At 43.6% G+C, this 12160-nt stretch overlaps 1 protein-coding gene across 1 annotated transcript in view; it reads left to right on the top strand.

The window, feature by feature from the left end:
* CASQ2 (calsequestrin 2) overlaps window positions 1-12160 on the top strand; it is a 57982-nt gene that overhangs the window by 8864 nt on the left and 36958 nt on the right. The window lies entirely within an intron of this gene.

Here is a 12160-nt window from a genome sequence, read left to right as displayed (position 1 = left end):
CCCAAAGATGGCATTCTCCAAACTTGCACCTGCTGCACTCAGAAAACTCAGATGAGGTCAGGCTTATTTTGGTTTGGCTTCGAGCATCACCCCTCACGCAGAGCTAGCACTCTCAGAAGATGGACACCCAGGCTCACTCTTAAGTTGCCCTTCTCCTCGGAGCCCAAGTACCACGGAAATATTTGATGCAAGTTTGCTGTGCACTTCACGATAACACGGCTAGAGCCTGTGGTGAGATGATGGAAAGAGCATGGATTGGTTGATTATAGTCAGATTCTTTCTTCCACAGACAGAATTAAAGGGGAAATGGAGATTTTACAAAATGGCACAGACACCGTTGATTTGGAGGTTTTAGACCACTGGAACCTTCCTCTCTCACGACTCCCACCCCAAAAGCCCTCAATAATATTCGAGCCTGAACAGGATGTCAGGCCATCGTATCCCTGAGATAGACCTCCTCCCAGAGTTAGGAATGTTTGAATGGAGACGTGCGAGACCACGAAAGCCACCACAGTAAAACCGTGATTAGGACTACTGCAGTTCTGAGCAGTAAAATAAACACAGAATCTGCTTCAGACTCACCAGATGTTTCTTTAAAGGCCGCAGCTCTGCTCCCCTGCCGTGGAGAGTCCCCAGTTGGTGTGGAGTATTTTTGTATCATGGTCAGCTCAGCTGAACATCTGAAAGGACTTGTTCCACCAAGAAAGCCAGTCCCCACAGAGTCCTGAGTCTACACCACGGAGCCTCTGGGTTCCCTCTTCCATAGACTGCCTCCACCTTACCCCACCATGGCTCCGCATCCCCCAGCCTTTCCTTAGCCTGGCCACACATACCCGGCTTACTTATGGAGAACCTGAGAGCATTCCCCAAACCCCAAAGAAAAAGTGAACACAGCCCAGAAACAGCAGCCCGCACTCTGGCCTGGCCAGGTGAGAGGCGCACACTTAGGAGTGAGACTCCGTGGGTCTGAGTCCTTGGCTCTCCAGACCGCAGGCAGGTCACTGAGCATCTCAAGGCCAAGCGCCTTCCTTGTAAAACAGAAACCACAGTCCCCTGGTCCCAGGGTTCCTCTGAAGAGAAAAGAGGGGCGTGTGTAGAGTGAGGGGTCCCCATTGTGCTCAGGAAAGGACAGTTCTCACACTTATTGTGTATGTGAAAGCACGTTGAAAACGCCGACTCTTGGGTTAGTTTCCCATGGTATTTGTTGTCATTAGCAGATGTAAGCCAAATAAACACTAGTCAGACACTTCAGAAAGTTCAGCCAAGCAGTAGCAGGTTTCTCATCTGCTTTTTAATGTGAGCCATGGGGGAGACATGGCAAAGAGCCCTTATTTACATTATTATTTTAGCTGTTACTTTACATTTAGAAGCGCTCTCCATCAGCTGCAGCCCTCCCACGTGTCCTCTGTGTTTTATTTTTCTTTTAATGAGGGGCACCAGCCTATGGGAGGGTTAGTTAGGAAAGGGACAGTCTCTCCCTGGCTCCAGGAATGTAGTAGATACTGTGTGGGACACCTCTTCCCAGGGAGGGCAGGGAGGGGGTGACCAGACGGCCTTGGCATTTGGGCTGCCAGGCTGCATTTTCACAGGCTTTCGGGGACAGAACTCAGCTGAGAAAAATTAGAAAAGGGCATGGCCTAGCTCCATGTCAGTCCAATCCATTTTTCAAAAATCCCATCGCAACAGTATGTTTAGTATGAAGTAAAAATCTAGCCTCCAGGAACAGCCTCCCTCCCTCAGTCATTTTGGACATCACAAAATGCTACCCAAGGAGGTTGTGCCCATGTCAGAGATGGTTGTAGAGCCGTGGTCCTCAACTGGAGACCTGGGACCTTGTCAGATATGCAAATTCTTTTGTTTACTGAAGTATAGTCAGTTTACAATGTTGTGTTAATTTCTGGTGTACAACATAGTGATTTAGTTATATACATATATATTCCTTTTCATATTCTTTTTTATTATAGGCTATTACAAGATGCTGAATAAAGTTCCCTGTGCTGTACAGTAGGACCTTGTTTTTCATCTGTTTTATATATAGTAGATAGTATCTGCAAATCTCAAACTCCTAATTTATCCCTCCCACCCCTTTTTTTCCCCTGGTAACCACTATTATGTTTTCTACGTCTATGAGTCTCTTTCTGTTTTGTAAATAAGTTCATTTGTGTCATTTTTTTAGATTCCACATATGAGTGATATCATATTGTATTTCTCTTTCTCTGTCTGACTTACCTTATTTAGTATGACAATCTCCAGGTCCATCCACGTTGCTGTAAATGGCATTATTTTATCCTTTTTTATAACTAAGTAGTATTCCATTGTATACATATACCACAACTTCTTTATCCAGTCATCTGCTTCCATGTCTTGGCTATTGTATACAGTACTGCTATGAACATCGGGGTGCATGTATCTTTTTGAATTAGAGTTCCCTCCAGATATATGCCCAGGAGTGGAATTGCTGGATCATATGATAAGTCTATTTTTAGTCTTTTGAGGAATGTCCATATTGTTTTCCATAATGGCTGCACCAAACTACATTCCCACCAACAGTGTAGGAAGGTTCCCCTTTCTCCGCAGCCTCTCCAGCACTTATCATTTGTGGACTTTTTGATGATGATCATTCTGACTGATGTGAGGTGATACCTCATTGTAGTTTTGATTTACGTCTCTCTGATAGTTAAGATGTGCGAATTCTTGGGTCCCCTTCCACACCTATTGAGTCAGGAATTCTGGTGTGGGCCTAGCAATCTGTCTTTTACAAGGCTTCCCTCCAGGTCATGCTGACACAGGCTCAAGTTCAAGAACCTTTGACTCATTGTAATGGAGTTGCCCTGTGGTGAATTTATAGGGAACAGATATTCATAAGTGCTTGTGTATATGTTACTCCTGCAAGAATTAGGTCTCATTTTCTCAGATTAGAAAAAAGAGATCAGAGAAGATGTGACTTGCACAGAGTCTCATAGCTGTAGCAGAGCCAGGATTCAGGCCCAGGTCCTTCTGAGGCCCAGGCAAAGTGGATGGAATGTAATGGATGAGAGCTTGGGCCCTGGAGCCAGAGTGTCAGGGTTGGAATCCCAGCTGTGTCTCTTAAGCGCTGTGTGGCCCTGGGCAAGTTGGTTAACCTCTCTGTGCCTCTATTTCCTCATCTCAAACTTCTACTTCATGTAGGTTTTGTGAAGATTCAATAAGATGATTCATGTAGAGTGCTGGGGCAGCATCACAAACATCCATCAGATGCTAGTTTTTGTTGTTGTTGTACTGCTTCTCAATATGGTGGAGTGGAAAGAAGCCAGCGTTGGCCTTGGGATCTCTTCCTTGGCTTTGACGAAGGTGATAGCCCAAAATTGCCAATAAGAACAGCTGACAGCCCCCCTTCCCCCCAAGGCTCTTTCAGAGGCCACCCAATCCAGCCCCGAGAGGCCCCAACGTTCACTTGAATCTCATAAAATAGCTGTCCCCCTCCCTTGCCTGCCTCCTGCAGGGACACATCACGTGCCAGCCCCCCAGCTATACATAGCCCAGGCCTCATCTGAGGGCGGTGGAAGGTGACAGGAGATTACCGGAGAGGAACGTCAGCCCTCCGGCCTCGGGGGGGGACACGCACAGTAGTTGAATTGCTTGACATGTGGCCAGATGGTATCAGGGACAGTGGGTGAAAAGAGCCATTTGGCTCTTGGCTTACATGGGAAGAGCAGGATTGCAGCCAGGGTATTTTTAATGACTGGCCTGAGGGACATGTACTTGGAGCAAAGATCTGTCACATTTTTCCCCAGGCTCCTCAGCCCTCAACTCTTTTCAGATTTTTGACCCTGCAGAAAGTGACCACCCCCTCAGCTCCCTTCCATAAGTAAGCATTCCCTGGTCTCTGCTACCCACACCCTCCCCACCGTCCTCTGACCATGAAGCACATAGGTCTTTCTCCTCCAGATTTTCACAACAGTTTGCCTTTGAGAGCATTTTAGTGCCAAAAGATTCCATGAAAATCAAAATATTCCAACTCAATGGACTGTTTCAAAGTGTTATGATTTACCTGACTGCCTACATCTACTGCTTCTCTGTCTGTGTGAATGGAGGGTTCTATTTGCATGGATTAAAGAAAACTTTGAATAAAATGCAAAAAAAAAAAATGTTGCTTTCTTCCTGTCTGTCCCTGGATTAGGGCTGAGATGTCCTACAGAGGGACTGGACTTGGAGGGACATAGACAGATAGGGCCTGGCGTCTAGCCTGTGCGGTCCTCTGAGGCCCAGGGGACAGTCACGCAGCCCAGGGAGCATGTCCCCTGGTGCTGGGTTAGTTTCCCCCTCCTTTCATGGCAAACTTCTTGGCCAAGTGATCCCACACCTGCTCTAACGTGTCCTTGCCACCCACTCAACAGCCTCACTCCCAGTGCTTTGGCTTCTGTCCCAGCTCCTCGCTAAAGGTCACCCGTGACTTACCATCCTGAAAGGAGAGACTTCATGGTGGTCCCACCTCCATGACTCCCTGTGGCGTCTGATCCGACCACCTGCTTGTTCTCAAGCTTCTCCCCTCTCATGAATTTGGAGTCACGACAGTATCTTCCTTGTCCTCCTACCTCTCCCACAGTCCTTTCCTGCCTCCTACAAGGCAGGGTCCTTGACCCCGTGGTTTTCCTGTCCACCATCCTCATGCCTTCACTTCTCACTTGCACGGCTCCTCCGGGACCTCCACCCCCGGCTCCCGGTTGGCAACTCCAGCTCTTGGCTGGATTTCCATTGCCGTGAACTCGTGGCATCCAAATCCAAGCTGAGAAGCTTGCTCCTGGTTCTGACATGCCCTCCTGACATGTCTGTGTGTCCTCCATCTGTTCTCTGGCTGGAGACCCTGGAATCATCTTGCCCCATCCTCTCCTTAGTTCCTCCGCTTCTCTCTCCAAAGTCATGAAACTGTTTCCGGGGCTGACTGATGCTCCACCTATAACATCACTTCACAGATTACTTTATCTACCGCCTTAGTTGGAGACCAGTCATCTCCCACTCAGACTCTAGCATCAGCCTCCCAACTGGTCCCCTTTCCTCCCACTCTCCTTCCTATCTGTCTGGTTGATGCCCTCAGATCAACCATCCCCAGGCTCAAATTAGCCATATTGTTCTGCTACTAGTATGTCTCCCATATTGGAACTGCTAGTCCTAATATTCAAAGTCCCTCACGCTCATTTGCTAATATGCCTTAAACACACTCTTCCTTTCAGCTCCCCCAGGTAAGCCCTCTGCTCAGGTATGCCTGTCTGTTCTTGTCCACTCACGCTGTGTGTTTGTCCCTCCAAACCTTCTCTTATTTCTGCCATTTTTTAATTCCTGGGACATCCTTGCTGCTCTCCTCTGCCTACCAGACACTCCTCCTCTTTCAAGGTCTAGCTGACTTCCCCTCTTTCTTCCATTCATTCATTTAATCAACAATTTTTTTTTTTTTTTTGAGTTCTCTTCTGCTCAAGTACCATACTGGGTGCTGGAGATAGCATGTGGAGAAAACCAGACATGGGCATGGAGCTTACAGGCTCATGCGTGGAGAGTTGATAGACACATGATCGTGTCAGTTCACAAGAGAGGCTTGTGAAGGAGGAGCCCAGGGCACCATGGACAAGTGTGAAAAGGGCACCCAGTTTAGACTGGGAGTCAGTCTAAATGCCTTTGAGCAACTGACATTTATGTGTAGACCTCAAGGATAAATAGGAGTTGGCAAAGGATGGAAGGAAGGATCTTCTGGAGAGAGGGAAGGGCATGCACAGAAGCAGGATGTGTGGAGTGTCTTTGCATGACTGGGACAAGGCGTCCCCACAGGCAGCTGCAGCCCAGCCAGTGCCTTGGCCTAGGGCTTGGGAGACAGAGTGGCCCCAGATAAGGTTGGAGAGGCAGGGGGCCAAACAGTGCAAGGCCTTGTTGGCGGAGTTAGGGATTTGGGATTTCATCCTGAGTGCATGGAGGTTAAACCCACACACCATACTGTAGCCTTCTAAGCTCTGTGTGATTTGATCTCCCTGCCCATGAGGTCTCTTTCTATGTCTCCAAAGCCCTTTTTTCTGTCCTAGTCCTTTAGCACTTATCAGCTAATATTTCATTAGCTTCTTCCCTAATGAAATCACAAGGTCCTTGACTCTGGAATGTTCTGGAATATTCCTGAATGTTCCTTACACTTTTGTTTAGTGTGGGTCCTTAATCATAGCAGGTCCTCATTTAGTAGTTTTTGTTATCTTTCCATTCTAATACACTAGGCTTTCTTTTTCTTTCTTTCTTTTTTTTAATCATTTCATTTATTTTATTTTTGGAGGAGGGAGATAATTATGTTTATTTGTTGATTTTTTTTTTTGATGGAGGTATGGGGATTGAACCTAGGACCTCATGCATGCTAAGCATGCACTCTACCACTGAGCTCTACCCTCCCTCACCCAGCTTCGGTATTTTTGAATGGCTACCAGGTTTGAAACCCTATCCGGCTGTCATAATAGTAGGAAGAAAATATACCATTCATTAAGCACTTACTCCATGCCAAAAACTGGGTCAAGAACTTTACACACATGATCTCATTTAATCTGCATCAAAACAGCCTTACAAATAGATATCGATATTGTCCATGTTTTACAGCAGAGTCACAGCACTTATGGCCAAGTCAGGAACCCAGGTGTCTGATGCCAAGCCATGTACTCTTAACCACTAGGATATACTGTCCCTGGGTCATTCATTCATTTAGAGAGATCTATTTCGACTTCATCATTACAGAAGTAACAATGGTACAATAAATACCTATGTAATGCAATATTTAAAAAGAGAGAGAAAGAACATACTGTGAATATCCACTCTTTTGCTATAGAGTTATGCATATTATTTAATATAACTTTTTAATATAAAGTTATTCTTATCCTCAAAAATAATCGGCAATGGTCAAAGCAAACCCTGATGTTTCTGGAAAGAATGAGCACTGCCCCAGTGCTCGGGGCTGCACGTACCAACCGATACGAGACAACCCCATTCTCTAGGATGGACCATCTAAGAAGTAAACAGCCAACCAAACAAACAAGCAAACAAAACCACAGGGGAACAATTATAAGTTAATGGGAGAAAACTGTAATCTAATCTGAAAAGAGTATTCAGGTTTTCTGGGAATTTAGGAGAAACATTGATGCTATCTATTCTCCTCCTCATATTTGGAAATTTTAATCACTGTAATTGGTGACAATTGCCTCTTCCTCATTTGGCTTAAAAGTCTTGTAAACTTAAGTTCTTGGGCCAGTTCATCCATTCATCCAAATTATGCCAAGTGTCTCTAAGGAACTATGTAAGACACAAAAGAAGAACAAAATGGGCTCCTTCTGTTTAGGGAGGAAATATGCACAACAAGGAACTCTAATGCAAAATAAGTGTCAGAGTGCTGTGTCCCTGCAGTGGGCTATTGGAATCACAGAGAGGAGCCTGGAGTGAAGGATGAGTCCAGAGCTGGGCTTTGCAGCCAACGCCAGGCTGGCAGCAACCTGAGAGGGCATGGTGAGACTGGGGTGCGGGAGACTGGAGAAAGGAAAATATGAAATCTAGGACCAGAGCAAAGATGGAGGTAAGATCAAGTCAAGCAGGGGAGGCAGACCATGTCAGTTCTACCCTACAGCCCAGCAGGGGCTCCTGGTCCTGGGGGGAGCGGGTCGGGTTAGGAGTCAGCCCAGAAGGCCCTGGTCTTTTACCGCAGCCCTTCTCCGCCAACCCAGTCTCACTGCTCCCTCTTGGGTGGCTGCCAGTCCTGGCCACCCTTGGCTTAGGCTCAAGAAGGGTGCTTGCTAGGGCAGATGGAAGTGATGACAGAGCTCAAGTGGGCCGGCTTTGGGCCTAAGCAGGGCGGGAGGTGAGAGTGATGCTGCAGGGATTGTGTGTAAGGATGCCAAGGAGGAGGTGGGCAGGTCTCAGCTAGCACCAGTGCCGGGCCCATCAGTGACTGCCAGCTCTGTCTCTCCATCCGTGTCGAGAACAGCAATGGCTGTGCTTAAACTGAAAACCAGAAAAACAGCACTGAGTTTGTCTGAGATAGCACCTTCCACTCACGTATCTTCAAATGTCACATATAAATATCAATAAGGTAACAAGAAAATCATGCTTTACAAGCCTACGAGAGGCACACATTTGTGTTTATCTAAAAACCCATAAAATGTGGTGGTGTAAGCCCAGGAGAGGTCAGAGTTAAATTCTCTGTTTAATTCTCAGAGTGAATCTCTAATATTCTTACTGTTATTATTATTTCTCTTAATATTTCTCTCCTACATGTAAGGTAGAGGGGCCAACAGGGCTGAACATGGGCCCACAGGTCACAGTTGGAAAACATTTTGCCACATTTATAGCAGTCTTCCAGAATGTGGTACAGGATCTACTGCGTCAGAAACACAGGGTGTGGTAGTGTGGTTTATGAAAATGTGCATTCCTGAGCTCCACCCCAGCTCTATTCTCTGCTTTCCGGTGCTGAGGTCTGGGAGGTCCCATTTTAACCAGTGTTCCAGGTGAGTCTTATGCGCACTGAAGTTTAAGAACCATGCTTAGAGGCTCATGCTGCAGGAGCAGGGAAACTTACTAATATCACAAAGCCATCAGGTCTCATCATCATTAATTTTTAGTGACAGAAAGGGAGCATTTAAGTTAACGTTTTGATAGCACTAAATAGGACACAGTGGCTTACCCTGAAAACCAGAAAACACTCAAAAATGACCTTGTCTAATAAACTAAATTCAGTAAATGAAAGCCAAGTGACTGTAGAAAGACAGGCCCGTGTAAGCATTACAGGGACACTCGAGATGAGTCATAACCTAAACACTGATGATGATATCTTTCATCCTGAGCCTGCCCTAGTCTCAGCCAAAATCCAAGAGAGAAGAAAAAACTGCCTGAGGGGTGGGGGTGTCATTTGTTATCTTCCCCGCCACCCCTAGTTACCAAAGGCACTCCACAGAGCAGCTCTCTCTGCTTCTGCCCAATCCTTAGCCTTAGAGGGACAGGAGTGATTAGAAGAAAAGAGGAAGAAAGAGAGTGGGGAGCATATAAGAAAGTCAAGAAGGGAAGAATGAATAGGCAAAGAAAACCCTCAGAGAAGCAATAGCAGGAGTGAAAATCCAAGAGAGAAGCCACAGATGCTGGGACACATGAAGGAAGACACTGGAATAAAGAAAGAAATGAAAAAAGAAAACAGAAGAAAAAATAGAGGGATTTATAGCATAAGGTATAAAGCCAAATAAATCCACTGTCAATCCACCAAGAAAACAAGAAATCCTAAATGTATATGCACCAAAGAACAGAACTGCAAAATATGTGAAGCAAAAACTGATAGAATTGAAAGGAAAAATAGATAAATTCCTAAAATAAAGAACAGGCATAGATATTCATTCTTACCACTCTTTTTCAATACAGTGCTGGAAGTTCTTGTCAGCACAATAAGGAAACACAAGGAAATAAATGGCATACAAATTGGAAAGGAAGAAATAAACTGTCTGTATTTGCAGATGACATGATTGTCTACATAGGAAATCTCAAGGAACCTACAAAAACCAAAAACCTCTCAGAATTAATAACAGTTCAGCAGGGCTGCAAGATACAAGATAAACATACAAAACCCAGTATATATATATACTGGCAATAAACAGACAGGCACCAAAATATAAAATGCAATACTATTTATAATCACTCAAACAATTTAAATACTTAGGTATAAATCTAACAAAACCTGCACACGACTTGTGTGCTAAAAACAACACAATGCCAGTGAAAGAAATCAAAGAAGATTAAATAAATGAAGAGACATACCATATTCATGAATTGGAAGACAACATAGTAAATACATCAATTCTCCCCAAGTTGATAAATAGATTTAAAAATTCAGTAAAATTTCTATCAAAATCCTAGTAAGACTTTCTGTAATAATGGACAAGATTATTCTCAAGTTCAGATGGAAATAGAAGGAACTAGACTAGCTAAAGCAATTTCAAAAAAGAATTGTGTGGGAAGTAGTCTATCCACCGTCAGGATTTATAATATAGCTATTATAATCAAGACTGTGTGGTACTGATAGAGGGACAGAATCAAGAAAGCAGAAACAGACCCACATAATAACGTCAACTGATCTTTGACAAAGATGTAAAATCAACTCAGTGGAGGAGAAATGGACCTTTCAATAAATGGTGCTGGAACAGTTGGACATCCTTTGGTTAAAAAACAAAATAGGAGGTGGGGAGGGACAGACTGGGAGTTCAAAATTTGTAGATACTGACAGGCATATGCAGAATAGATAAACAAGATTATACTATATAGCACAGGGAAATATATACAAGATCTTGTGGTAGTTCACAGTGAAAAAAAAATGTGACAATGAATATATGTATGTTCATGTATAACTGAAAAACTGTGCTCTACACTGGAATTTGACACAACATTGTAATAGGACTATAACTCAATAAAAAATGTTAAAAAAAATAAAGTAGACTCAAAAAACTACCCCCAAAAAACAAAACAAAACAAAACAAACAAAAAACCTACAACTCTCAAAGTAGATTATTAGCTTAAATGTAAAATTAAAACAATAAAACTTTTAGGAAAAAAATTAGAAGAAAATTTCAGGATACAAGGTTAGGCAAAGTGTTCTTAGACTTAACACCAAAAGCACAATCCATAAATGGAAAAATGGTTTTATATGACTTCATCAAAATTAAAAACTTTTGTGTTCTGTGAAAGAACCTATTGGAAGGATGAAGAGATAAGCTACAGGGTGGGAGAAAATATTTGTAAACCACATATCCAACAAAGGACTAATGTTTAAAGAGCTCTCAAAACTCAACAATCAAAAAACAATCCATTTGGAAAATAGACAAAAGACACAGAAGAGAACTTACACATGGTAAATAAGTACACAAAAAATGTTCAGCATCATTAGCCACTAGGGAAATGCATTAAAACCATAGTGAGATAGCACCACACGACTATTAGAATGGCTAAAATAAAAAATAGTCGCAACACCAAATGCTGGCAAAGATGTGGAAGAACTAGATCACTCATCATTACACTGCCGGTGGGAAAGCAAAGTGGTACATCCACTCAGGAAAACAATCAGCTATTTCTTTAAAAATTAAACATGCAATTACCATAGAACCCAGAAATTGCACTTCTGAGCATTTATCCTAGAGAAATTATGACTAATCTTCACACAAAAACCTGTACACAAATGTTTATAGTGGCTTTATTCAAACTTGAAACAGCCCAGATGTCCTTCAATGGATGAAGAATTGAAGCTGTGGTACCTCCATACCATGGAAATACTACTCAGTAATACAAAAGAATGACCTACTGATACACACAAGAACCTGGATGGATCTCCAGAGAAATATGATAAGTGAAAAAAGCCAGCCCCCAAAGTTTACATACTATATGATTCAACTTACACAGCATTCTTGAAATGAAAAAATAATAGAAATGAAGAACAGATTAGTGATTGCCAAGGGCTGGGGCAGGGACGAGGGTGGAAGAAGTGGCTGTGACTCTAAAAGGACAACATGAGGGGTCCTTGTGGTTATGGAAATGTTCTGTATCTTTACTATAGCAATGCCAATATCCAGTTTGTGGTACTGTGTTATAGTTTTGCAAGATGTTACTTTGGGTAACATCTGGGTAAAATGTACAAGGAATCACTTACAACCACATGTTAATCTACAATCATCTTTTTTTAAAACTTTAACTAAAGAAAGGCAATATAAATGTTTCATGATCTCTCTGGTAGCTTCTTCACTCTATTTCTGTTTTAAGCCTCAGTTCAGCCATATAGCTGGAATTAGATCTCAAGCAGTTGAGGGTCACCTTACTTCCTTATATTCTAAGTTTCAAGGAGCTTAACACAATGTCAACCTTGTGCTTGGTGTCAGCATCTATGCTGATGTCCACCCAGAGTAGCTTTCAGCCATCTGTCCACCTGACCCTGCTGCATCCTCTTCACCTTTGGGGCTATGGTTCCACTCCAGGTACTCCACTAGTTCTTCCTGTCAATTGGCTGCAGGAAAACTTCAGAGTCCATCTCGGGTCTTTTTACCAGTTACACCCGACAGACCTTCCTACTCCTCAAGTCCAGTGGGTGAAGGGACTTGAGGTGTCTGCTTGGGTCTTGGGAGCACAGGTCTCCTTTATTCTAAGGTCC

This window comes from Camelus bactrianus, chromosome 9 (assembly GCF_048773025.1).
Source record: "Camelus bactrianus isolate YW-2024 breed Bactrian camel chromosome 9, ASM4877302v1, whole genome shotgun sequence".
Taxonomy (NCBI): domain Eukaryota; kingdom Metazoa; phylum Chordata; class Mammalia; order Artiodactyla; family Camelidae; genus Camelus; species Camelus bactrianus.
Note: the sequence above shows the minus strand (reverse complement) of the source record. Positions and strands in the feature narration are given on the sequence as shown.